Consider the following 25,822-nt stretch of genomic DNA (forward strand, 5'->3'; position numbering starts at 1 on the left):
TAGCTGGTATGTGATGGTCCACTGCTTACTGCTGGCGAATAAGTTTCCGTTTATCTGAATCAACATTCCGCAGACTTCGCCACTCTGCTTTCCGTTTGGACACCTTGCGCTTTCGACACGGGTGATGTTGCTCCTTTGATCTGCTAATTTGCATTTGACCTTTTAAATTTCCACCAAATGTCAGACATTTTGTGCACTGTCTCAGAATTTCCATGGGCGTTTTTGTGTTTTTCTGAGCCTGTGCGAGTAAGAGAATGAGTGTGAGAGTGTGTGAGTACTGTGTGTGTGAGGGAGAGGGAGGCAGAGAGTTTTAGAGTCGATGTGAGTGCTGTGTGAAAGTGTGACTGTATGTGCAAGGGAGTATGATAATCTGTGTTTGGAGAGAGTTTGAGAGTGTGTCTGAGTATGTGTGTGAGTATGTGTTTGCGTGAGACTGTATCAGAGTGTGTGAGAGTGCTGTGAGAGAGTGGCAGTGTTTCTGTGAGTGTGAAAGTTTGTGTGAGTGCTTGTGATGCAAAGAATATTTTCTGATGAGATATGCAATCAGTCTTTCCGTTTAGGAATTAATTTAAAATCGCTTCTGCCTTCAGTCTGCTAAGGCACATGTTCTTCAATGAACACAGTCCAGCACATGTCCTGTGTTCTCAGAATTTATCTCACAGTCCCCTCAGCTAATAGCTTAACTTCGCAAAACAGTAGAGAGGCTTGTATGGAAATCACTTTCCAATGTTTACATATACGATTGTTTTTCAGCCAGATGAAGAGATGTTAGTTGAAATGTTGGAAAGGAACATTTATTTGGAAGGACCAAGTTCAGTTGTTTGTAGACATTTTCGCCCTGGGAACGGCTCGCTTCGTCCACGTATAACTTTGTTGCTTTTTATAAAATAATGTTAGCATGAGCTTGCCCGGGAAATGAAAGTGAATATGGTTTGAACATTTACCATTCACAGAGGGTTTCAAAAGATCATACACTCTAATCTATCTTTCTCTATGACACTCCCTATTATACTAACATTACAGAAAATGTCACATTAAACTTCCATCCAAGGAGAACAGATCCATTACCTTCTACTTCTACCAAACAAATGTCTTCATCTCTGATACCGTACAGGTTCTCCCGCCTCAGCATACTCTGCGAATTGTAATAACCTTACAAAATTCTGTTCTCCAGAATTTCATATTATAACTTACCTGAGGCTCAGCAACCGATTTCCAATGTACCCGAATAACATTGCTTCTTTCCATCTTCACGCCCCATTTCTAAATATAAATATGTGTCACATTGGTCCTGAACTATACATCGTCTTATCGACGTACACTATGTCTCTAGAAGCCCTGCGAATTTGAACCCTATTTATTTACTTTCCCTTTGAGTCTAAAATGGCCTGCTTGTAATTTCCATAAGGTGTCCCATGACTATCCAGATGAAACTTAGATTCTGCATTCAATTGGAGGGCCTGTGCGTATAATTCCTGTTTCAGTGAGATCACCTCTCATTCTTCGCTATTCTTGACCAGAGATTCTAGACCTCGGGGTGTCAATGTTTCCTTTGAAGATATACACACAATCACTGGAATTAGTATGGTACATCTTCGCTGCACTCACGCTATTCTTCCTTAGCTAAAGACGCAAAAACGGTCGGTAATAATGCAAATGTTGCATTACGATGATACAACGGACATATTCTTGCACTGATATTCTCTTGCAATTGAGGCCAACACACATTTTATGCCTTTCTAGTTGTTTTCTGAGCCTGCATGTGGCTTCCAAGTGGCTGATGAACACTAATATCCCTCCGGAGATCACGTCTTCCCAATCATTCACTGAACCTGCAATGCTCTGACTTTCAGTTTTTCCTTTCAGGGGCTATGACGTTGCTTTTTCCACGTAACATTCCATCAGCCAGATTCATCTCCAATCAATTTGCCCTTCTACATCCCGTGATTCCTCCTCACACGGCTGACAGCTGACGACCTCGGCCAACTCAATGATGACAGCAAATTGTGGCGAAAAGGGAACTGTGGTGTTTCGCCCAAATACGGAATTCCTTGTTTGAGGATTTGAAAACGTATTTATTAACTATGCAGTTAAAAACATCCCTTCAATGTTGCAACATTTAATTTCCATTTGCTGTATCTGTTTCCGGCCTTAGCACAGATATCCATCACATCTTGCCAGGTGTGGCTGAGCTGAAGCGCCTCCGAGATAAAACCATCGGCTTCCGGTGGACCTGACACTGCAACTTGTAGCTGCAGCCTGAACGATTGTTTCTATATTGTCGTGTCTTTAATTAAACACGCCTTTCTCACAGGCAGAATGTCTTCTATCACTCACAGCCTCTCATTTCTGATCTCTTTAACGAAGTCACCACTTCTCACAACACGGGAATTGAATCCCCTCTGCAACACGAACCGTCTGCCAACTGAACTAATTCATGCCTCACACACCGCTTCCACTGGTGAATGTCTGCTGAAGGTTTTGTGATCTAAGATTATCTACTGCAGAATCTCCAGAGTCATTACATCACTGACTGCTGTCACCTTAAAAACATACATTCCAGTTAATTCCCCAAAATCTCACTTTTGACCTTCCTCTGCGAATCCTTTCCCTGAGAACTGCTCCGCTCTCTCAAACTGAACATTCCTCTCCTCACCGACGTTATTAATGGCACTTTGTGAATCAGCTTTTTGTATCCCGTGTCTGTGTCTCCTAGATTATTTGTTTCCGATTGTAATTACTATCTTCTCCGAACAAACTAGTTTACTTTCAGACCAGAAACCTTCTGAAATAATTTCATATCTTTCTCAGAATGCTATTCTTTTCAAGAGCCTTACAGTTTAGAGTGATATAGTCATACATGTCCCCGGCACAGAACAGGCCTTTGGACCCACCACATTTGCGCGGGTAAGAAAAAAACAACTACCTAACTCTGCTAATACAATTTTCGAAGACAGGGGCAATAGCTGGGTATGCCTTGGCATCGCAAATGCACATCTAGATGTTGAAATGTCGTGAGCGTCTCTTCCTCGACTAGATTTCCAGCCAATGAATCATAGAATAAAATCATAGAATCATAGAGGAGTCATTCGGCCAATCAAGTCTGCACCGTCCCTTGCTCAGAGCGCTCTACTTAAGCCCGCACCTCAATTCTTTTCCCGCAACTCAGGAAACCGGCCTAAGTTTTGGATACTCAGGTGTAATTGAGCATGGCCAATCCACTCAACCAACACACCTTTGGACAGTGGGAGGATATCGGAGCACCGAGAGGTAACCCACGCTCGCACCGGGAAAAGGGGAAAATTGCACACAGAAAAACTTCAGATTCCACCAACCATCTGGATGAAAATCTTTTCCTATCGTCATCTACACTTTTACATCAATCTATATCTCTGGTCATGGATTCCTCCACCAAGGGAAACCTAATGTTTTGACTACAGTATCTACACCCCTCGCAATTTTATACATTTCAATCGAGTCCCCATTGTCTCCTCTACTGCAAGGAACACCACTCCAGTCCTTTCAATCTCTCTTCATAGAGAGCTAAGACGAGCAAGGAGGGGACATGAGAAGTCTTTGGCAGCTAGGATCAAGGAAAACCCAAAAGCGTTCTACAGGTATGTCAGGAATAAAATAATGACAAGGGTAAGAGTAGGGCCAGTCAAGGACAGTGGTGGGAAGTTGTGTGTGGAGGCTGAGGAGATAAGCGAGATACTAAATGAATAGTTTTCGTCAGTATTCACTCAGGAAAAAGATAATATTGTGGAGGAGAATGCTGAGAACCAGGCTATTAGAATAGATGGCATTGAGGTGCGTAGGGAAGAAGTGTTGGCAATTCTGGACAAGGTGAAAATAGATACGTCCCCGGGGCCTGATGGGATTTATCCCATGATTCTCTGGGAAGCCAGGGAAGAGATTGCTGAGCCTTTAGCTTTGATTTTTATGTCATCATTGGCTACAGGAATAGTGCCAGAGGACTGGAGGATAGCAAATGTGGCCCCTTTGTTCAAGAAGGGGAGTAGAGATAACCCCGGTAACTATAGGCCGGTGAGCCTAACGTCTGTGGTGGGTAAAGTCTTGGAGAGGATTATAAAAGATACGATTGATAATGATCTAGATAGGAATAATATGATTAGGGATAGTCAGCATAGTTTTGTGAAGGGTAGGTCATGCCTCACAAACCTTATCGAGTTCTTTGTGAAGGTGACTGAACAGGTAGTCGAGGGTAGAGCAGTTGATGTGCTGTATATGGATTTCAGTAAAGCGTTTGATAAGGTTCCCCACGGTCGGCTATTGCAGAAAATACGGAGGCTGGGGATTGAGGGTGATTTAGAGATGTGGATCAGAAATTGGCTAGTTGAAAGAAGACAGAGTATGGTGGTTGATGGGTAATGTTCAGAATGGAGTTCAGTTACGAGTGGCGTACCACCAGGGTCTGTTCTGGAGCCGTTGCTGTTTGTCATTTTTATAAATGACCTAGAGGAGGGCACAGAACGATGGGTGAGTAAATTTGCAGACGACACTAAAGTCGGTGGAGTTGTAGACAGTGCGGGAGAATGTTCCAGGTTACAGAGGGACATAGATAAACTGCAGAGCTGGGCTGAGAGGTGGAAAATGGAGTTTAATTTGGGGCAGCACGGTAGCATGGTGGTTAGCATAAATGCTTCACAGCTCCAGGGTCCCAGGTTCGATTCCCGGCTGGGTCACTGTCTGTGCGGAGTCTGCACGTCTTCCCCGTGTGTGCGTGGGTTTCCTCCGGGTGCTCCGGTTTCCTCCCACAGTCCAAAGATGTGCGGGTTAGGTGGATTGCCCATGCTAAATTGCCCGTAGTGTCCTAAAAAGTAAGGTTAAAGGGGGGTTGTTGGTTTACGGGTATAGGGTGGTTACGTGGGTTTGAGTAGGGTGATCATTGCTCGGCACAACATCGAGGGCCGAAGGGCCTGTTCTGTGCTGTACTGTTCTATGTTCTAAGTGTGAAGTGATTCACTTTGGAAAGAATAACAGGAATGCGGAATATTTGGCTAATTGTACAATTCATGGTAGTGTGGATGAGCAGAGGGATCTCGGTGTCCATGTACATAGATCCCTGAAAGTTGCCACCCAGGTTGATAGGGTTGTGAAGAAGGCCTATGGTGTGTTGGCCTTTATTGGTAGAGGGATTGAGTTTCGGAGCCATGAGGTCATGTTGCAGCTGTACAAAATTCTGGTACGGCCGCATTTGGAGTATTGCGTACAGTTCTGGTCGCCTCGTTATAGGAAGGACGTGGAAGCTTTGGAACGGATGCAGAGGAGATTTACCAGGATGTTGCCTGGTATGGAGGGAAAATCTTATGAGGAAAGGCTGATGGACTTGAGGTTGTTTTCGTTAGAGAGAAGAAGGTTAAGAGGTGACTTAATAGAGGCATACAAAATGATCAGAGGGTTAGATAGGGTGGACAGCGAGAGCCTTCTCCCGCGGATGGAGGTGGCTAGCACGAGGGGACATAGCCTTAAATTGAGGGGTAACAGATATAGGACAGAGGTCAGAGGTGGTTTTTTTACGCAAAGAGTGGTGAGGCCGTGGAATGCCCTACCTGCAACAGTAGTGAACTCGCCAACATTGAGGTCATTTAAAAGTTTATTGGATAAGCATATGGATGATAAGGGCATAGTGTAAGTTAGATGGCCTTTAGTTTTTTCCATGCCGGTGCAACATCGAGGGCCGAAGGGCCTGACCTGGGCTGCATCGTTCTATGTTCTATAAGTAAAACTTTCCAGCCCAGACAAAATCCTAGTAAATGTCCTCTGCAAATTTATCTAGTGCTACCATATCTCTAATCTAGTAGGCGGGATCGTTGCACAGTGATTGACAACTTTTCCATAGGGTAGAAGTGGCTGTCACGAGGGGACCTTAAATTAAGGTGATTGGAGGAAAATATAGGTGAGATATCAGAGGTAGATTCTTTAAACAGAGAGTGGTGGGTGTGTGGAATGCACTTCCAGCAGAGGTGGTGGAGTCGGTGTCATTAGGGCCATTTAAGAGACTCTTAGACAGGCACATGGGCAGCACTAAATTGGAGGGGTGTAGGTTAGTTGATCTTAGATCAGGATAAACGGTCGGCAAAACATCGTGGGCTGAAGGGTCTGTACCTTGCTGTACTGTTCTATATTCTAAATCCCATGTTCAATGTACATTTCTGCCTCAAAGCGCCATGTGCTCCGCTTTCCACAAACAACAATCGTGAACGATGTGCTGTTAGGTAATTTGGACATCCTGAATTTTCCCTGCGAGTATTCGAACAGGGGCCAGAATCTGGGGAATTAGCTTTTCACAGTAACCTCGTTGCAGTGTTAATGTAAACCTACTTGTGACAATAAAACAAATTATTATTTTCACTATTTTAACAGAAAGACATTGTTTGGAGTACTGTTCCGTATTTGAACAAATGCCGGACTCTAACGGAGTAACGTTCAAAGAGCCAGCGTCGGCATGTCGGGCCGAATAGACCCAAATACAGACATGCTTCTATACACAATTATAAGCAGACGCAACAAGGGCAGAGCGGTGGCGCAGAGGGTTAGCCCTGCAGCCTCACGGCGCCGAGGTCCCATGTTTGATTCCGACTGTGGGTCACTGTCTTCCACAGTCTCCCCGTGTTTGCGTGGGTTTCGCCCCCACAGCCCAAAAATGTACAAGCTAGGTTGATTGGCCACACTAAATTGCCCCTTAATTGGAAAGAATGAAATGGCTACTCAAATTTTTTTTTAAATAAGCAGACGGTACGACACGGGTTCATGTCTAAGTTCTCTATAGAATTAAACACTTTTGGTGACAAGTCCAGGAAACATGCAGAATCGGGTACTCCTGACTCTCTATTGTATCTCCGTCTCTGAGTCTGGAGCGAAGAAGGAAGAGAGGGGACTTGATAGAAGGGTACAAGGTGTTGAGAGGCATGGATAGAGTGGATAGCCAGATACTTTCCCCCATGGCGATAATGGCTGTGACGAGGGGACATCATTTTAAGATGATGGGAGGAAGGTAGAGCGGAAATGTCAGAGGTAGGTTCTTTATACAGAGAGTGGTGGGTGTGTGGAATGCACTGCCATCAGAGGTGATGGTGTCAGAGTCATTAGGGACATTTAAGCGACTCTTAGGCACAGGGGCAGCAGTCAATACAAGGGGTGGAGGATAGGTTGATCTTAGATTGGGACAAATGGTCGGCACAACGTCGTGGGCTGAAGGGACTGTATTGTACAGTACAATTCTATAATCAATATTCTATGTCCTATGTTCATTGCTGCTTCATAGCGCCAGGGGCCCGTGTTCTAATCCGTCCTCGTGTACCTGTCTCTGCGGACAGCTGCTCCTGTTTCCCCAGTTTCTACCCGCACTGCAAAGCCAAGTGGGTTGGCTCAATTTGCCTTATGTATCGAAAGATTAAGTGAAATTACGGAGATTTAGGCCTCTGACCGATATTCTTTCGAAACGTTCCATAGTCGACAGGGACTCTGTTATTCTATAGTATGTATTCTAGAACTACATGCACTAAATTAGCTGTGTTCTAATCAATGTTTTAAGCAGTTCCAAAATAACCTCCCTGCTCAATGCCTAGCGGAAGAAACGAAACAATACTATTTACCTCCTTAAACACGTTATTCATGTTTCCGACTACCTTACCCAGAGAGTAGTAAGGGCGTGGAATGCCCTGCCTGCAACAGTAGTGGACTAACCAACACTAAAATAATTCAAATAGTCATTGGATAGGCATATGGACGCTAAGGAAAGAGTGTAGCTGGGTTTTAGAGTGCTTTTACAAGTCGGTGCAACATCGAGGGCCGAAGGACCTGTACTGCGCTGAAATGTTCTATGTTCTATGTCCCATGTTACACCTTAACGGACCAGTGTGTGCATGCTAACCAATGTTCCTCTGATCATTTAAGTGTAATTAATGTAATAAAATTACAAACACCAAGGCCCCAACTCGTTTGCAGAGCACAAGCCCCTCCCCGCTGCCACAAATCATTCATGTGCTTTTTAAAATTATTATCTGCAGTTTAACATAAACCAGGATAATTACCAGAGAATATTTTCATTCAGTGTTTTCAAACAAACTCATGTTTCAGATTCACTTTTCTTTCTTTGCGACGATTTACTCATCATCGAAAATGATGCTCCACTCTGCAGAAATCGATTACCTAATTTGTAACATTACCTGTGACTGCTCACCAGATAATATGTAGAAGATCACGCTACTCTCTGCACTGTATGAGACTACCCGACCAGCAATAATATCTGATGAACAACCAACATGAAAGACACCTCTCCCACCATTCCATTATACGTACATTAATTGGGTACCCGTCCCCAGCTTTTCAGTTCTTTGCACATTCATTATCACTTGGTGTATCTCAAAAGTGCGATCTTTTTCATCACCGCATCTCAACCCTGTACCCCAGTTGCTCGACATGAGAGCATGTCCCATTATCCCCGTTAATTAGATATTACGGAAATATTTTCTGCTAATTTGACGCCACGAGGCTCGTAACCCAGACGACCACGCGTAGATTTTTTAAAATGTCATCCCCGTTCCTACAATTAGGTTTAATTGTACATCCAGTCTCGGTAATGGAGGCCACGAACGCACAAATAATCCTCATATGGAAATGTATTGCTGAGCAGCTAATGTTGTAGAGAGAGATTGGACCAATTCCGTGACGTCTGATTGACTGTATCAAAGTGAGTTGTTCGTTCTGTATCAGATGAGATTGGAATATCGTTGGAAAATTCTGTGTTGATTCTTCTCTGAGTGACGGTGAGAGTGTAAATCTGATTTATCGTCGGGGTTGAGTGATTGCGTTGAGAGGAGGATGGATAGAGAGTTGCTGTTCTTGGGAATTATCTCCTGACCCCGTTGTAAATGGGATATACCTGGATGTTGACTGAGGGCATTGTGACTTTACCTGTCCACCCCATATGTAATCAGATTGTTCAGTGTCCACTCTAGTCACAGTGTGGTGTATTTCCCCGCGAGAACGTACATCTTCTGCTGATAGAAAATGGAGAAGGGACATATTAACAGTCAGTGGGCATTTTAGAAGTGATATAATTAGCTGGTATGTGATGGTCCACTGCTTACTGCTGGCGAATAAGTTTCCGTTTATCTGAATCAACATTCTGCAGACTTCGCACCTCTGCTTTCCGTCAGTACACCTTGCTGCTCTCAGCGCGTTCGACACGGGTGATGTTGTTCCTTTGATTTGCTAATTTGCGTTTGACCTTTTAAATTTCCGCCCAATGTCAGATATTTTGTGCAATGTCTCAGAATTTCCATGGGCGTTTTTGTGTTTGTCTGATCCTGTGCGAGTATGAGAATGAATGTGAGAGTTTGTGAGTACTGTGTGTGTGAGGGAGAGAATGGCAGAGAGTTTTAGAGTCGATGTGAGTGCTGCGTGAACGTGTGACTGTATGTGCATGAGAGTATGATACTCTGTGTTTGGAGAGAGTTTGAGAGTGCGAGTGAGTATGTGTGCGCGTGAGGCCGTATCAGAGTGTGTGTGAGTGCTGTGAGAGAGCGGCAGTGTTTCTGTGAGTGTGAAAGTTTGTGTGAGTGCTGTGTGATGCAAAGAATATTTTCTGATGAGATATGTAATCAGTCTTTCCGTTTAGGAATGAATTTTAAATCGCTTCTGCCTTCAGTCTGCTAAGGCACATGTTCTTCAATGAACACAGTCCAGCACATGTCCTGTGTGCTCAGAATATATCTCACAGTCCCCTCAGCTAATGGCTTAACTTCGCAAAACGTTAGAGAGGCTTGTATGCAAATCACTTTCCAATGTTTACATGTACGATTCTTTTTCATCCAGATGAAGAGATGTTAGTTGAAATGTTGGAAAGGAACATTTATTTGGAAGTCCCAAGTTCAGTTTTTTGTAGACATTTTCTCCCTGGGAAAGGCTCTCTTCCTCCACGTATAACTTTGTTGCTTTTTATATCATAATGTTAGCATTACCTTGCCTGGGAAATGAAAGTGAATATGGTTTGAACATTTACCATGCACAGAGGGTTTAAATAGATCAGACACTCTAATCGCTCTTTCTCTATGACACTCCCTATTATAGTAACATTACAGAAAATGTCACATTAAACTTCCATTCAAGGAGAACAAATCCATTACCTTCTACTTCTACCAACCAAAAGTCTTCATCTCTGATATCGTACAGGTTCTCCTGCCTCAGCATACTCTGCGAATTGTAATAATCTTACCAAATTCTAGTCTCCAGAATTTCATATTTTAACTTAGCTGAGGCTCAGCAACCGATTTCCAATGTATCCGAATAACATTGCCTCTTTCCATCTTCACTCCCCATTTCTAAATATAAATATCTGTCACATTGATCCCGAACCATACATCGTCTTATCGACGTACACTATGTCTCTAGAAACCCTGCGAATTTGAATCCTATTTATTTACTTTCCCTTTGAGTCTAAAATGGCATGCTTGTAATTTCCATAAGGTGTCCCATGACTATCCAGATGAAATTTAGATCCTGCATTCACTTGGAGGGCATGTTCGTATAATTCCTGTTTCAGTGAAATCACCTCTCATTCTTCGCTATTCTTGACCAGATATTCTAGACCTCGGCGTGTCAATATTTCCTTTGAGGAAATACACACAATCACTGGGATTAGTATGGTAAATCTTCGCTGTACTCAGGCTATTCCTCCTCAGCTAAGGACGCAAAAACGGTCGGTAATAATGCAAATGTTGCATTACGATGAGACAACGGACATATTATTCTTCACTGATATTCTCTTGCAATTGAGGCCAACAAACATCTTTTGCCTTTCTAGTTGTTTTCTGAGCCTGCATGTGGCTTCCAAGTGGCATATGAACACTAATATCCCTTCGGGGATCACGTCTTTCCAATCACTCACTGCACCTTCAATGCTCTGACTTTCAGTTTTTCCTTACAGGGGCTATGACGTTGCATTTTCCACGTAACATTCCATCAGCCAGATTCATCTCCAATCAATTTGCCCTTCTAAATCCCGTGATCCCTCCTCACATGGCTCACAGTTGACGACCTCGCCCAGCTCTATGTTGACAGCAAATTGTGGCGAAAAGGGAACTGTGGCGTTTTGCCCAAATACGGAATTCCTTGTTTGAGAATTTGAAAACTTGAGACGTAAACACTAAAACTTATGGTGTCCCATTTTAGTCACTGGCCGATAATCTGAGAATCACCCGTTATTATTACATTTTATAGAAACTTACACGTATGAGTAGACTATTCGGGATGTGGAGGTCACTGGGAACATAGAACATAGAACAGTACAGCACAGAACAGGCCCTTCGGCCCTCGATGTTGTGCCAAACAATGATCACCCTACTTAAATCCACGTAACCCGTATACCCATAACCCAACAATCCCCCCATTAACCTTACACTACGGGCAATTTAGCATGGCCAATCCACCTAACCCGCACATCTTTGGACTGTGGGAGGAAACCGGAGCACCCGGAGGAAACCCACGCACACACGGGGAGGACGTGCAGTCTCCACACAGACAGTGACCCAGCCGGGAATCGAACCTGGGACCCTGGAGATGCTAACCACCATGCTACCGTGAGGCAAGGACAGCATTTATTGCCCATCCCTTGTTTTCGTTAAGAAGGTGGTGATTTTCTGCATTTTTTAGCCGCTGCAGTCCACGTGGTGTCGCTACGCCCACTGTGCTGTGGGGGAGGGACTTCAAGGATGTTGTCCCAGTGACAGTGAAGGAATGACGATATATTTCCATATCTGGGTTGTGAGTGACTTGGAGGGGAACCTCCAGGTGCTGGGTTGTATAGCCCATTTTATGCTTTATGAAACTGCAATCTAAACACGTTGGCAAGTTTGCACAGTAACAAGTGCTGAGATTTATTTGGAACAGTTAATATTCTACAACTATTTCAAATACCGTGACTGGATGAATGCACGTCCGGTTGAGTGTACATGAGTTATTGTCGGGTTATTCACTCTCTGTGTCTACATCATCGCTGGTCTGTTATTCAATAATTAATTACTTAATTTCTTCAAAATATTTGGTATGCTTTCTCATATCTGTTCTCACAGAGTATTCGGCCACGACATTCGCTGAAACATTGTTTTAATTGTCAAGGGATGACTTTATTTTGTCTGAGGTGAAGTGTTTCTGACACAAAACCACAGGTTTATTTATTACACTGACTGGCACTTGAATACAGCCAAAGGGAATTTAATATGTTATCTCTATTAATCTTTAATTGCCTTCCATTATAGATATATTGAGACGTTTGTGATACTTTGAAAACTATATTTTGCGACCATGCAATGAAACAATATTCAGTTCTCATTATTTAACGCACTTTCTCCTTTAGTTTCCTGGAGTTGGTCACACCATTGAGTTAGAGATCTGTAGAGGTGGCGGAAATACATGTACTTGGGGCAGCAGTGTAGCATGGTGGTTAGCATAAATGCTTCACAGCTCCAGGGTCCCAGGTTCGATTCCCGGCTGGATCACTGTCTGTGTGGAGTCTGCACGTCCTCCCCCTGTGTGCGTGGGTTTCCTCCGGGTGCTCCGGTTTCCTCCCACAGTCCAAAGATGTGCGGGTTAGGTGGATTGGCCATGCTAAATTGCCCGTAGTGTACTAATAAAAGTAAGGTTAAGGGGGGTTATTCGGTTACGGGTATAGGGTGGATACGTGGGTTTGAGTAGGGTGATCATGGCTCGGCACAACATTGAGGGCCGAAGGGCCTGTTCTGTACTGTTCTATGTTCTATGTTAAGTTAACACATTGCTAGTCAAATTTCATCATTGGAACTTCCTTTTCTGCAGTTTAACAGCTTACAAATTAATGTGTGAATTTATTACATAATTTTTGTACAATGTAGACGCAGACTCACAGACAGAGACAGACATACAGAGAGGCACACATGTGGGGAGTGACACGCAGATATAACGGCATGGAGACACATACAGAGAGACTGCCGCTTGCACCGATGTAGATATCCAGACATTGGCAGGACAAATACACAGACACATACAGACAGACATAGAGGGATAGACGCTACAAACATAGAGCCATATCCAGCAAAACAAGTATATCAGAGACACTTCAGCCAGGAGACAGGGACGAACCCAGAGAGACGCAGAAACACAGAGATACTCACACAAAGGCAGACACATACACAGAGACTCCCACAGAGAGAGAGGCAGACACACACCATACAATGCAAGCACAGATACACAAGCGCTGACACAGTGAGACACGTACAGAAACACAAACTACAGCAGCAGACACAAAAAGAAAGACTGCCACATAGCAGCGGTGCGGTGGGAGACCAGTCCGCAATGCTGTCCCCCTGCGGCAGGTTTCGATTCCGAACTTGATTACAGTCGATGTTGAGTTTGCAACATTTACTTCTGCCTTCGTGGGTTTCCACCGGGAGAACAAAGTTTCCTCGCACAGTCTGCGGATGTGAACATAGAAGATAGAACACAGTGCATAAGGAGACCATTCGGCCTATCGTATGTGCACAGACCCAATTAAGCCTTCACTTCCACGCTATGCCCGTAACCAAATGACCCCTCATAACATTTTTTGGTCACGAAATTACCATGGCTAATCCACCTAACCTGCACGTCTTTAGACAGTGGGAGGAACCCGGAGCACCCGCAGGGAACCCATGCAGACACGGGGAGAATATGAAGAATCCGCACAGACAGTGACCCAGAAGGAATCGAACCTGGGGCCCTGGCGCTGTAAAGCCACAGTACTAATCACGTGCTACCGTGCTGCACAAACTGTGCAGTCTAGATGTGCTGGCCATGCTAAATTGCCCAAAATATCCAAATGACATATGCACAGGTTAGGTTGAGTTCTGCGTTAAGAGGGACAGGGCGGGGAGTGGTCCACGGTAGATGCTCTTTCATGTTCAGTGCATTCTGGATGCACCAAATGGTTACTTTCTGCACCACTGCGATTCTGTGGAATCTATGGATGGCAGCGAGAGACAGAGAACGATGCACATATCGGCAGGGAAAACACAAACATAAACCAATAGAAAGACACATACACAAACATCAGCACAGATCCATACAATTATACCAACAAATACGCAAGCCAGCAAGCAAGGCTGACGGATAGAGACTGACTCAAGGAAAAGGCTCACAGGCGCACAGATACAAGCATACGGTGGAAGCCATACACAGAGACAGTCACATAACTAAAGACAGGCAGAGACAGGCACACAGACACAGGCAGATGCAGACACACTGCCAGACACCGAGACAGAGGAAGAAGCTGACAAGCAGACAGACACAGACGCACGGACACAGGCAGATGCAGATACGCAGCCAGGCACAGACCCACAGATCCAGGCAGATGCACACCCGCAGCCAGACGCAGACAGATGCATACACGCACCCTGACATAGATAGAGGCAGATGCAGACAAGCAGCCAGACCCAGACATACAGACACATATAGATGCAGACACAGGGCCAGACACAGACACACCGACACAGGCAGATATAGGCACGCAGCCAGACACAGATAGAGGCAGATACAGACAGACAGCGAGACACAGACAGACAGACAGACAGAGGGAGATGCAAACACACAGCCAGGCACAGACACAGGCACAGGCTGGTCAAACACAAAATTACAGTTAGGGCAGACGTAATGGACCTATTCCCTTCCGAGAGGCGTCAAGAATAGGTTGGAGAAATCCCTTCCACGTCAGGAGCAGGTGATTTACAGGGTATTTGAGTTAAAAACATATCATTCTGTGGTTAATTCAGAATATCCTGGGCACTTTCAGCAGGTTTGACAGCATCTGTGGAGAGAGAGAAGGGAGTTAACGTTTCGAGTCGGGATGACGTCAAATCGGCAGGATCACTCAAAATAAAATCACGCAATTATCTACCTGGATAAAAGAATGGTTGTGCATTGGTAAAACTGGGAAGTGGGTGAAATTACCAAGGTCCAGAAACAATTTAATGGTAAAAGTAAAATAAGTTGAAAGTCCCGTGGATGCTGGATTGCAACTGCCTATGATTCTGCAATTCTAGGAAATGTTTTAGTGTTACTCACGTCAATTCATATTCTCTCATTTCAGTGGCTTTTCTGATTCAGGAAAGTATTTCTCCAAGTAAGTGTCGCCATTGATCTCTGATACTTTGACAGTCTGTTACTGATTTCTCAATTGTTAATTCAATCTGTTTTGTCAATGCAAACAGACCTATCATGTACAACACATTGTATAGTGTCATTGACAGTGGTAATGTAAACCTAAAGATCAGTTGCTCGCAATGAAAATATGTCATGTTAAATGTCATTTTTTGTGTTCCATATCATGCCATTACACAAGGGGAGGATGAGTAAAGATAAATCCAATGTTCCTGCTGGCCTCAAAAATGTTCTATTGAATGTGAACGTACATTCGAAATTAGAAGTAACAACTGCCAATATTTCATAGGACATCAAAATGTGCTATTATACCATTCGTGTCTGCTCTATATTTAACTGTGGTGTGAGTGTTCTGAATATATTTGTTTTTACACACCCTGATGACTTCTGCTCTAACAGCCTTAGACAACCAAAAATCTATCTCCCTCAAGTCTAAAATGTAGCGCCAACCGAAACCTAGATTTGCTGGAAGGAATGCTCCAGCAGATTTAAATTCATCTTGTGTGAGTAACTTCTCGCTAGCATTGTACTTGAAAGGGCGAATGACCGTTCTGGAATTTTGATCACTTGCGCTCTCAGCTGTAATGAAATGATATGCCTATACCTTGTGGTAGTTACTTTTCTTGAAATAATTAAATTTGACGCATATATATTGTCCAATCAGTAGTGTCCATGCAGCCTATTGTCAGGACACAACCGATTGAACACTGGGATTATCAAGTGCACGATTCCTGATTAGGTCCAATCACAGAAATATCTGACTTGACCGCTTACCTACTACCGACCACAGTCTAATGTTTTCAATGCATACATGTTTCTTTGTGACAACTTCCCCATCCAAACCATGAAGCGCATTTTTGTTTCTGGAAAAAAGTCAGTTATCCACCCAATACGTATCCCATCCCAACGCCATCCAGAAGCATTGTTGTATTGATATAACCGCTGTAATGTAGCAACTAACGACAAGAGACTTCAAGAGAACAATTATCATTTTTAAACACCGAGATGTTCGTGCAGTTAACAAAACATGTGTCAAAGAGAGAGGTTTTTAGAACTGTCATTAAGGAGGGAAGGGCTGAGACCAGCGGTGAATTTCAGGAAGCGATTTTCAGTGTTCAGGATCACTAAGCAGCTGAAGGAGCCCATTATGGAGTAATTGTTAGTAGTGAACTGCTCTGAATGCCGCAATTATACGGTGAGAGGGAACCGAAAAATATTCCAGAGACCTGGCATGGGTGGTATCTCAGCGAATGGGTTTATATAGTGTGGAGAGAGGCCTTCGAGTGGGAAGGTCTCTTGCCAGGACGAGGACAGCAGATGCATACGCACACCATCAACGCAAACATTCCTTTCAAATGTCAGACATTTCCGACCTGATACATATCCATGTTCCTTCGAACAAAATATAACCACTGCCTTCCATCAGCGTATTGGGTTTTTTGAACAGAGCCTACATTCCGTAGTTTCAGAGCAACTCACCACCAGATTCCCAAGCACAAATAGGGATGGGCATTAAATAGCAGCCTGGCCAGAGAAGTCACCTCCGGGAGATCATTTCCGTCACAAAAAAACCCTCTATTGTTCGAATTGCGAATCGTCGAAGTCTTAAACTGTGTTGATTTTCTCGGTTTTTAAACAGTTTGTCACCTCGAGCAAAGTGACAGATATCTTCAAATTGGCCAAAACATTGGCCTTATTTCCCTTATATCCCAAGGTTCATGGTGGGATGTTCTGACCAACATCCCACTTTTCTAGTAAAACATCAGCCTCTTTAGTTTATGCAGTACCGAACTGGCCATTCGGCCCATCGAGTTTGCATCCACCCTCTAAAAGAGGGTGGATGCCGAGTCGCACTGCCCTGTAACAGGACCCAATATGTGCATCTTTGGACTGTGGGAGCAAACAGGAGCATCCGGAGGAAACCCACAAAGATCTGAGGAGAACGTGCAAACTCCAAACAATCACCCAAAGCCGGACCTGAACCTGGAACCATGCCCTGTTAGGCATAGGCGCTGTCCAAACGTAAGTAGCTGGAGCTCATATCGGAGTTATTGGACTTCCTTGAGTTACTGAAATCCAACATATACTTTCACATATTTATTTTTTTCTTTGTTAAAAGAACGCGATTCTATTTTTTGTTGAACTCAAGTTCCCAATGGGAAAGCAGACATTCAACTCAGTGCAGTAGGTATTGAGTAACCAACATCCATTCAACCCTAGATCCAATTCTCATTGTCCCTTCTCTTTCCTCTACTACAGATGCATTACCAAAGCCCGTCATACGGACTCATGAACCTACTGGAATGTATGTCAAAACAGAGACTGTAGCCATTGCCTGCACTGTGCATCAATCTTATACTCATAAAACGTTCTACCTTTACAAGGATGGTAAACGTCTTGCCCTTCTTCCAATTTACAGAGATTATTACAATGCAAGATTCTCGTTTACTGCTTCAAACCAAGGAGGGAAATACCAATGTCAAATCTCATTGGCAAATAGTCATTATAAGTTAACTTCTCCATTGAGCGATGCTGTGCTGGTGACTGTCACAGGTGAGTGTATGGTAATCGATAGTGTTGACATATCTATCCAAAGCCACTGCTAATTAAACTAATCCAGGTTCTAGTTACTGTCATAGAGGCTTAGAGTTATAGATATTTACAGCATGGAAACAGGCCCTTTGGCCCAGCATGACCATGCCTCCCAGTATTTATCACTAAACGAGCCTTACTTGCCGGCATTTGGCCTATATCCCGCTATACACACCATGCCCATGACTGTCTAACTGTTTTTTATGGAAAAAAAAATGTACACGCCTCTACCACTGCCTCTGGCATCTCCTTCCAAATGCTAACGGCCCTCTAGTCCCTTTTGTAACTCTTCCCTCTCACCTCTCGATCTAGACTCCTCTATATTTGAGAACATATGAGGACTATCTACCTCATCTATGCCGCTCATTACTTTAAAAACCTCTATAACATCACTCCTCAGCTTCCTCCGCTCCAGGCAAAAATGTCCCGGCGTACACAACCTCTCCTTATAGCTCAGATCATTAATTCCTGGTAGCACCCTCGTAAATCTCTTACGCACTCTTTCCAGTTTAATAATATCCTTCCTACAATAGGGTGACCTGAACTGAACACAGTATTCCATCTGTGGCCGACGATTGTCTTGTACAACTTCAACAAGACGTCCCAATTCCTGTATTCAATATGCTGACCAAGAAAACCGAGCATGCTGAAGGCCATCTTCACAACCCCGTCCATATGCAACTCCTCCTTCAAGGATCTATGAGCCTGTACTCCGTGATCTATTTGTTCTGTAACTCTCCCAACCACACCATCCATTGAGTAGGGGTGCCCTGATTTGATCTATCAAAATGCATAACTTCTCATAGATACAAATTAAACTCAATCTGCCTTTAATCCGCCACTGGCCCAATTGGTCAAGATGCAGCTGCAATATTATATAACCTTCTTCATTATCCACTGTGCCTGAAAAACGAAACATGCATTATGAGGCTAGAAGATTATTTAACCGCTGACACAATCACTGAATGTCTGGGACCTGAATTCATAACATGTGACAACAGGGGGTAAGGTCATTGAGTATTGATACATGCGTGGGGTCTGTGTTTGTGTTTGTCTGTGTTAGTGTGTATTATTGTGTGGCTTGTGTGATCACAGTGTTTACGTACCTGTTTGTGTCAGTCAGCGTATGTGTTTCTGTGTGAAAGCGTTTACGTGTGTTTTTTTGTGTTACCCTCCGTCAGTCAGCGAAGGTGTGTTTTCGGGAGAGCGTGTATGTTGTGTTTATGAGTCAGAATATCTTTGTGTCAGTTTTATATGTTGTGTTTGCGTGTATGAGCAGCGCATGTGTGCTTGTGACAGGGCATGTGCCTGTTCAGTTTTCATTTGTGTTTTGGTGTGCTGGTGTTGGACACATTTATTGAATGACGTTACAGCTCTCTTGGGACTAGTTTCAAAACTTTCTGTGGGAGTTCCTGATTCACCTGGGCATTATTTGTCCATATAATTTCCATTCTCCAAATTTCCACGGGGGCTCGACTATTCAAAACCTCCTCCGCCGGCTATTAGTGTCAGGCGTCTGTGCCATCTACATGATGTGCTGCAGAATCTCGCCAAGTTTCCGTCGACAGCACATTCCAAACGCACAACCGCTACAAGAGCAGCAGATATCTGGGAATCGATTACATGGATAGTCCCCTGAAATCCCTCACCATCTTGACCAGGAAATATTTCGCCGTTCCTTCATGTTCGCGAGAGAAACAATCCTGCAACTGTTTCCCAAAGAGCACAGTGGGTGTACTTACATCTCAGGCATTGCAAGGGTTCAAGAAGGCAACTGAGCACCACCTTCTGAATGGCAACCAGGGGTGAGCATTAGATTCTGGCTGAGCCAGTATCTCCCACGTCCCGTCAATGAATAAACAGCCTCCATTAATTCTGCATTAATGCCAGTCAAGAGTGCTCTTGACTGGCATAGAATACATTGAATTAAATTGCAATTCAAGTGGCTTGAGTAACTTGATCTAAATTATTTACTGAGGGTGCGCTTTATTAAGAGAGGTAGATGTATACACTCTCGTACTTGAGCTCCATAATCCAGGCCAACACTCTCCCGGAATCAGTATTGGGGGGGCGCTGCACTGTGAGAGGTAGACGTATATTCTCTGCGACTGGATATCCATGAGCAGGGGAGTGCTGCATTGCTAGAAGTAGATAAATGCGCTGTGAAGCTCCATAATCCAGGCAAAACGATGGCCCAACCCCCGTCAAGTCACAGGCTAACATGACGCTGTTGGAGCTGCTATTTCTCTAATAAGTTATTCTAAAAACTCCTGTCCAGCATCTTGATGAAGGTCAAGAGAAGTTCCGTTCCAATCGACCTAACACCCTCTCGTCATTTTCTCCCCCCACCCTTTCCATTCCCACTACGACCGCACCCCACCACTTCGGGCTCCCGAATTCAACCACATCATATTCTCCTGGGGCCAACAATTATGCCATGTCTGATAATTCTGAAAAATCTATAGCTGCTGAAATATGAAGCGGATTGTCTGTGGTATGATCGTCACAGGATAGATAATTCCATTATGCCAGTGTCACTTAATTGGCTGAAAATCAAATTGTTCACGTCATGGCTTTCCTTGAGTACAAGTAGCGTATTTTCTTTACTCCACTTTTTGCTGCGACTTTGAAGTTATGTCCGTTTTCCTGCCTGTCCACCTTTTACCCTTGAGTGTCTCGTATATTATTTTCCCCGAAACCGGTTTTTTTTTATCGCCCTGTCTCTGCTGCGTTCTGGGAAAGAGTATTTAAAATATCTACGACCGTTAGAGAGAGAGAGAAGCAATCCCTCCTCAGCTTTTCTTTTCGACCACGACTCCCAGTTCCACTCTTTCCCACAAAATAAAACTTCCACAGCATCTACTCTGTCAGGACATGCTGAGAAACGTTTGTGTTTCAATAAGATTACCTATCCTTTTTCTGAGCTCCAGTGCGTACAGGTCCAAGCTCTTGAACCGTTCCTAATAAGGCTCGAGGAATCAGCCGAATGAATATTTCCTGAACCGCCACCAATGAGTTTCTATTTTTCAGTACGTAAGGAGAAAGTTATGAGCACCGTTTTCCTGGCGTGCTCTCTGCAATGATCTGTATTTCTGGAGCAAGACTATTTTCATGCAACAACCCATTGCAATGATCTGCAGTACACAAGCTTCATCTGATCTACTTCAATATTATATGTTGTTTTATTCCACAACAGCTCCACTTAAAACGCCAGTGATATCTGTTGATCAACTGAGTGGACTTTATGTGATTGGAGAGACGGTCACTCTTATTTGCCATGTGCCTGGAGATGAGGGCGGGAAAAGCTTTCAGTTTTATAGAGATGGTCAGAAGCTGCGGCCCGGTCAAATCTCCACAGATCGAAACAATGGAACTTTTCCTACTACCAATGCAAATATCTTATATCCATCCATAACAGGAAGTTGGATTCCCCAATGAGTGAGTCTGTAATGATCACTGTAGAAGGTGAGTGGACACAGAATCGCGATTGGAGCTATATAATCTTGTGGCATTTTTACAATTTCTTCTTTCAACCATTGTGACGATTTGAACAGTTCAATAGCAGGAAAATTAGAATTATTCCTTATATCGATATCTTTGCCCTGCTAATGGCTGTGTTCCTGGCTGAAGGGTGCATGCCGTTATCCGCGAAGCATCGACTGTGATTGTTGGGCAGTGGCGGAAGGATACATTAGAATTACAATTAGAACAGTACAGCACAGAACAGGCCCTCAAAGTTGTGCCGAGAAATGATCACCCTACTCAAGCCCACGTACCACCCTATACCAGTAACCCAACAACCCCCATTAAAATTATTTTTTAGGACACTAAGGGCAATTTAGCCTGGCCAATCCACTTAACCGCACATCTTTGGAACTGGGGGAGGAAACCGGAGCACCCGGAGGAAACCCACGCACACACGGGGAGGACATGCAGACTCCGCACAGACAGTGACCCAGCCGGGAATCGAACCTGGGACCCTGGAGCTGTGAAGCATTGATGCTAACCACCATGCTACCGTGCTGCCACGGTGCCACGGTACCACCGTACCACAGTACCACGCTGCCACATGTTTACGGGGACCATCAGATTTGAAGAAGTTGATCACCACCTATCTCATGATTAGCTGAGATCATTTCTGGCTGCAAAATACTGTATTTAGAACACTGGCAACATCTTACTATCAGCAAACACCGGGAACCAAGATCTGGGATTTCATTTGATTTGATTTTATTCATTGTCACGTATACCGAGCTACAGTGAAAATAACTGTTCTGCATAAAGTCCAGACAGATAGTTCCATGCATGAACAAATAGGACATACATGAATAAATAATGTTAATATATAGACACAGACATCTGGTCAGCATATGGTACAACTCAGTGGAGAGATCAGTTGATTAATATGAGTTTTAATCAGGAGTCTGGTAACTGGGTGAAGAAGTTCTTTTTGTTTTTTTTAATACGTTTAGATTACCCAATTATTTTTTCCAATTAAGAGGCACTTTAGCGTGGCCAATCCACCTAACCTGCACATTTTGGGTTGGGGGGTCGAAATCCACGCAACACGGGGAGACTGTGCAAACTTCGCACGGAGAGTGCCCCAGAGCTGGGATCGAACCAAGGACCTCGGCGCCGTGAGGCAGCAGGGCTAACCCCTGTATCTCCTGCGCGATGGAAGAGTTCGGAAAAGAAAATAACTCGGGTCGGAGAGTTCTTTGATTATGACACAATATGCTATGATATGGTACCATAATCAAATAAATTGGGTTATAATCGAAATTCGACAGCGCGGTTATTTTCACAATCGTAGGCAAGTGACACGAAACAAAGATTGGCTTGAATATATACGATTTTTTTTGATTCATACTCTGCTGCCATCATTGTGAAGGAATTATTTTTTATAACTTGTGGAGCACCCATTTTTTTTCCAATTAAGGGGCAATTTAGCGTGGCCAATTCATCTAGCCAGCACACCTTCTGCGTTGTGGGGGCGAAATCCACGCAAAAAACGAGGAGAATGCCCAAACTCCAAATGGACAGTGACCCAGAGCCGTGATCGAACTTGGGACCTCGGCTGCCTCACGACGCCAGCGTGCTGTCCTGGAATGAATTTGTTTTATTGTGATGGAAGAGGAATGAAACAGCTTACAACTCAAATCTTTTTTCTCCCACAGAATCTCACTAACATTTGTTTCTGAGTACATCAGCTGTGAATCTTATCATAACAGTGACGTTCTGAAAGAAGATCAGAGCTGCACAAACATATTGACACAACATCAAACTTATTTTAAATTATGTTTTCAGTTTAATGAGGAAGATTATGTTATTCTTTCATCAAATGCTGAATCAGATTCAAATTGCCTCGTTGTAGCTAAAAGGTACCCACGTTAAAACGGAAACAAGGAATATGTTTTTTTTTGACAGATTGACAGTTTGCCTTTTGATTTATTTCGAATTATAGCAGGGACAAACTAATTGTAAAGTATCCCTTCGCTAGTTGAACAGTCAGGTGTACATATCATGGTCTCAGTGTTATTAGATTAATAAATATTCGAATCAATTGAAACGTGCCTGTAATTGCGGCAGAATATCACATCAAAGCAAAGCACTTCCTGACTATCGTTCTTCACCGGGGCAAATGTTTAGAGTTTATTTCCTTGAGAATAAGTTCCAATGGAGATACCAAACTGGAGTGTGGAGGTTACAGGGCGTTATCATGATCTCTGTTTATTGATTGGCTGTCATGTGGTGTTTTAATTCCCTCAACGCAGGACGATGTATGTTGAGCTGTCACTTCGCAATCTACAAGACAATCCAGAGGCTAACTCATTTTCCCCTTTATTTTACGACAGATCCACAAATAGCGCCATGGATTTCTCTTGATCAAGTAAGTGGAGTATATGTACCTGGAGAGAACGTCACCATTACCTGCAACACGACTGCGGATCATTGGAACACTCGATTCTTCTTCTACAAAGAGAGACATGAACTCCATGATCCAAGCGCCGTCACACATTACAACTCTGGAATATTCCAGGCGACCAGTAAAGAGGAAGGAGGGCAGTACCAATGCAAGTATCGAACTGTAGGGAACCAAAGAAAGATGTGGTCCCAGTTCAGCGAGACGGTAACTGTCACAATAACAGGTGAGTGATGGAAATCAAAAGAGGTTCACATCCGTTTACTCATTGCCGGTATTTCCAACAGCGTTGGTATTCACCTCGGATAGAAAAAAACATCCTCCCAGATGTTTCTGTTGTGTTGCAGAAAAGTGGTAATCCAGTTCCGAATCATAATTTATCTCCCTCATGAATGGAGCAATCTCAGCCAGTGTCCTCCACAGTGTTTTTTTTTTCTCCAAGACCTGGCGTTCCTTCCCAAAGACTGGTGCTCAGAATGTGACACAGGATATACCTCTTGTTTTACAATGATTTGTCAGAACGCTTTCGTGCTACTCTGTGTATTTATTGAACAGAAATATCATCCACCTACTGAGTTTAAAGGTGTCAGGCTAACGTCATTCCAGATCAACCGACTCCTGTATCGCATTTGGAATATTACTAACTACTTCATAGTAAAGCAGTCTGAAATGTGTGTTTCCGCTCTGGCCACAGGAGGATTCCACAGAACTGCATAACAGTTAATTTGGTTGCACTATTTGAGAATTACTGCATAGATGAAGCAAAGAGTTAAAGACGAGTACATCTCATACCAATGGTAGGGAAAGTATTGAGGAAAATTATGAAGCAGAGAATCCTTCTCCAGTTGCAGAGGCTCCAAGGTTTGCTCACGGAGCACCAGGATAACTTTGTCAGAGGGTGTTCATATCAAACAAAGTTGATAGATTTTTGAGCATGTGACCAGATGTACAGATGAGGCTGGTCCCATAGATGTAATTGACATAGATTTCAGCAAAGCCTATGACAAGGTGCCACATGGGAGAATTCTCAATAAGGCAAATGCACATATGATACAGGGTAAGTGGATAAATTAGAATAACGTAGTCTTAGCTCGCGGAAACGGAGTGTGAAGATAGGCGTTTGCTTTGTTGACTCAAAGCCTCTGTCCAATGCCAAACGACAGGAATCTGTACTGGGTCCCTATTATGTTTATTGTACCTACATAAAAAAGATCACAATGTTGGGAACTAGTATCAGTAAGTTCGGGAATGACAAAAATATTGGCCGGATGGTTGACAGTGAGGTTGATGTCTTGTGTTACATGAAGATATAGGCGGGATGATCAAATGGGCAGATAGATGGCAGGTGAAATTTAATCCTGAAACGTATGATGTGAAACACTTCAGAAGTATACATTTGACAAGGAAGTGTTCAATGAAGGACATTGCACTGGGAGTTACCAAGGAACAAAGGACCTTGGCGGGAATGTCCATATATTTCTGAAGTTGAGACGGCACGTTAATATGGTGGTGAAAAAAGCATACGGGAGACTTTCCTTTATCAATCGAGGTATTGGTCATAAAAGTAGGAAGCTCATGTTGGAGTTGTATAAAACTTTCGCGAGGTTACAGCAGGAGCACTGTGCATATTTCTGGTCACAACATTGCCGGGAGGATGAGATTCCACTGGAGGAGGTGCGCGGGCGACACGCCAGGATGGAACACTGTACGTATGAAGGTATGTGGGGTAGGTTTGGGTTATTTTCGCAGCGGCAGAGAAAGCTGACAGGCGATAGGTTCGAGAGATGCATGCTATTGAGCAACATGGATGGTGGATAGCGAGCATCTGTTCCCCTTATTACAAGGGTTATTTTCGAGGGGACAGATGTTCAAGGTTACGGTAAGGTGTTTTAGAGGGGATGTCAGGAAAAAAAACGTTATTACCAAAGGGTGGTGATAATCTGGAATGCACTGCGTCGGAGGATGTTAGAGGTGTGTTGCCTCACACTCTTTAGTAAGTAATGGGATGAGAAATTTGCACATAACTTTCAATGTTATTACATAGAACATAGAACAGTACAGCACAGAACAGGCCCTTCGGCCCTCAATGTTGTGCCAAGCCATGGTCACCCT

Source organism: Scyliorhinus canicula, chromosome 26 (genome assembly GCF_902713615.1).
Source record: "Scyliorhinus canicula chromosome 26, sScyCan1.1, whole genome shotgun sequence".
NCBI lineage: Eukaryota > Metazoa > Chordata > Chondrichthyes > Carcharhiniformes > Scyliorhinidae > Scyliorhinus > Scyliorhinus canicula.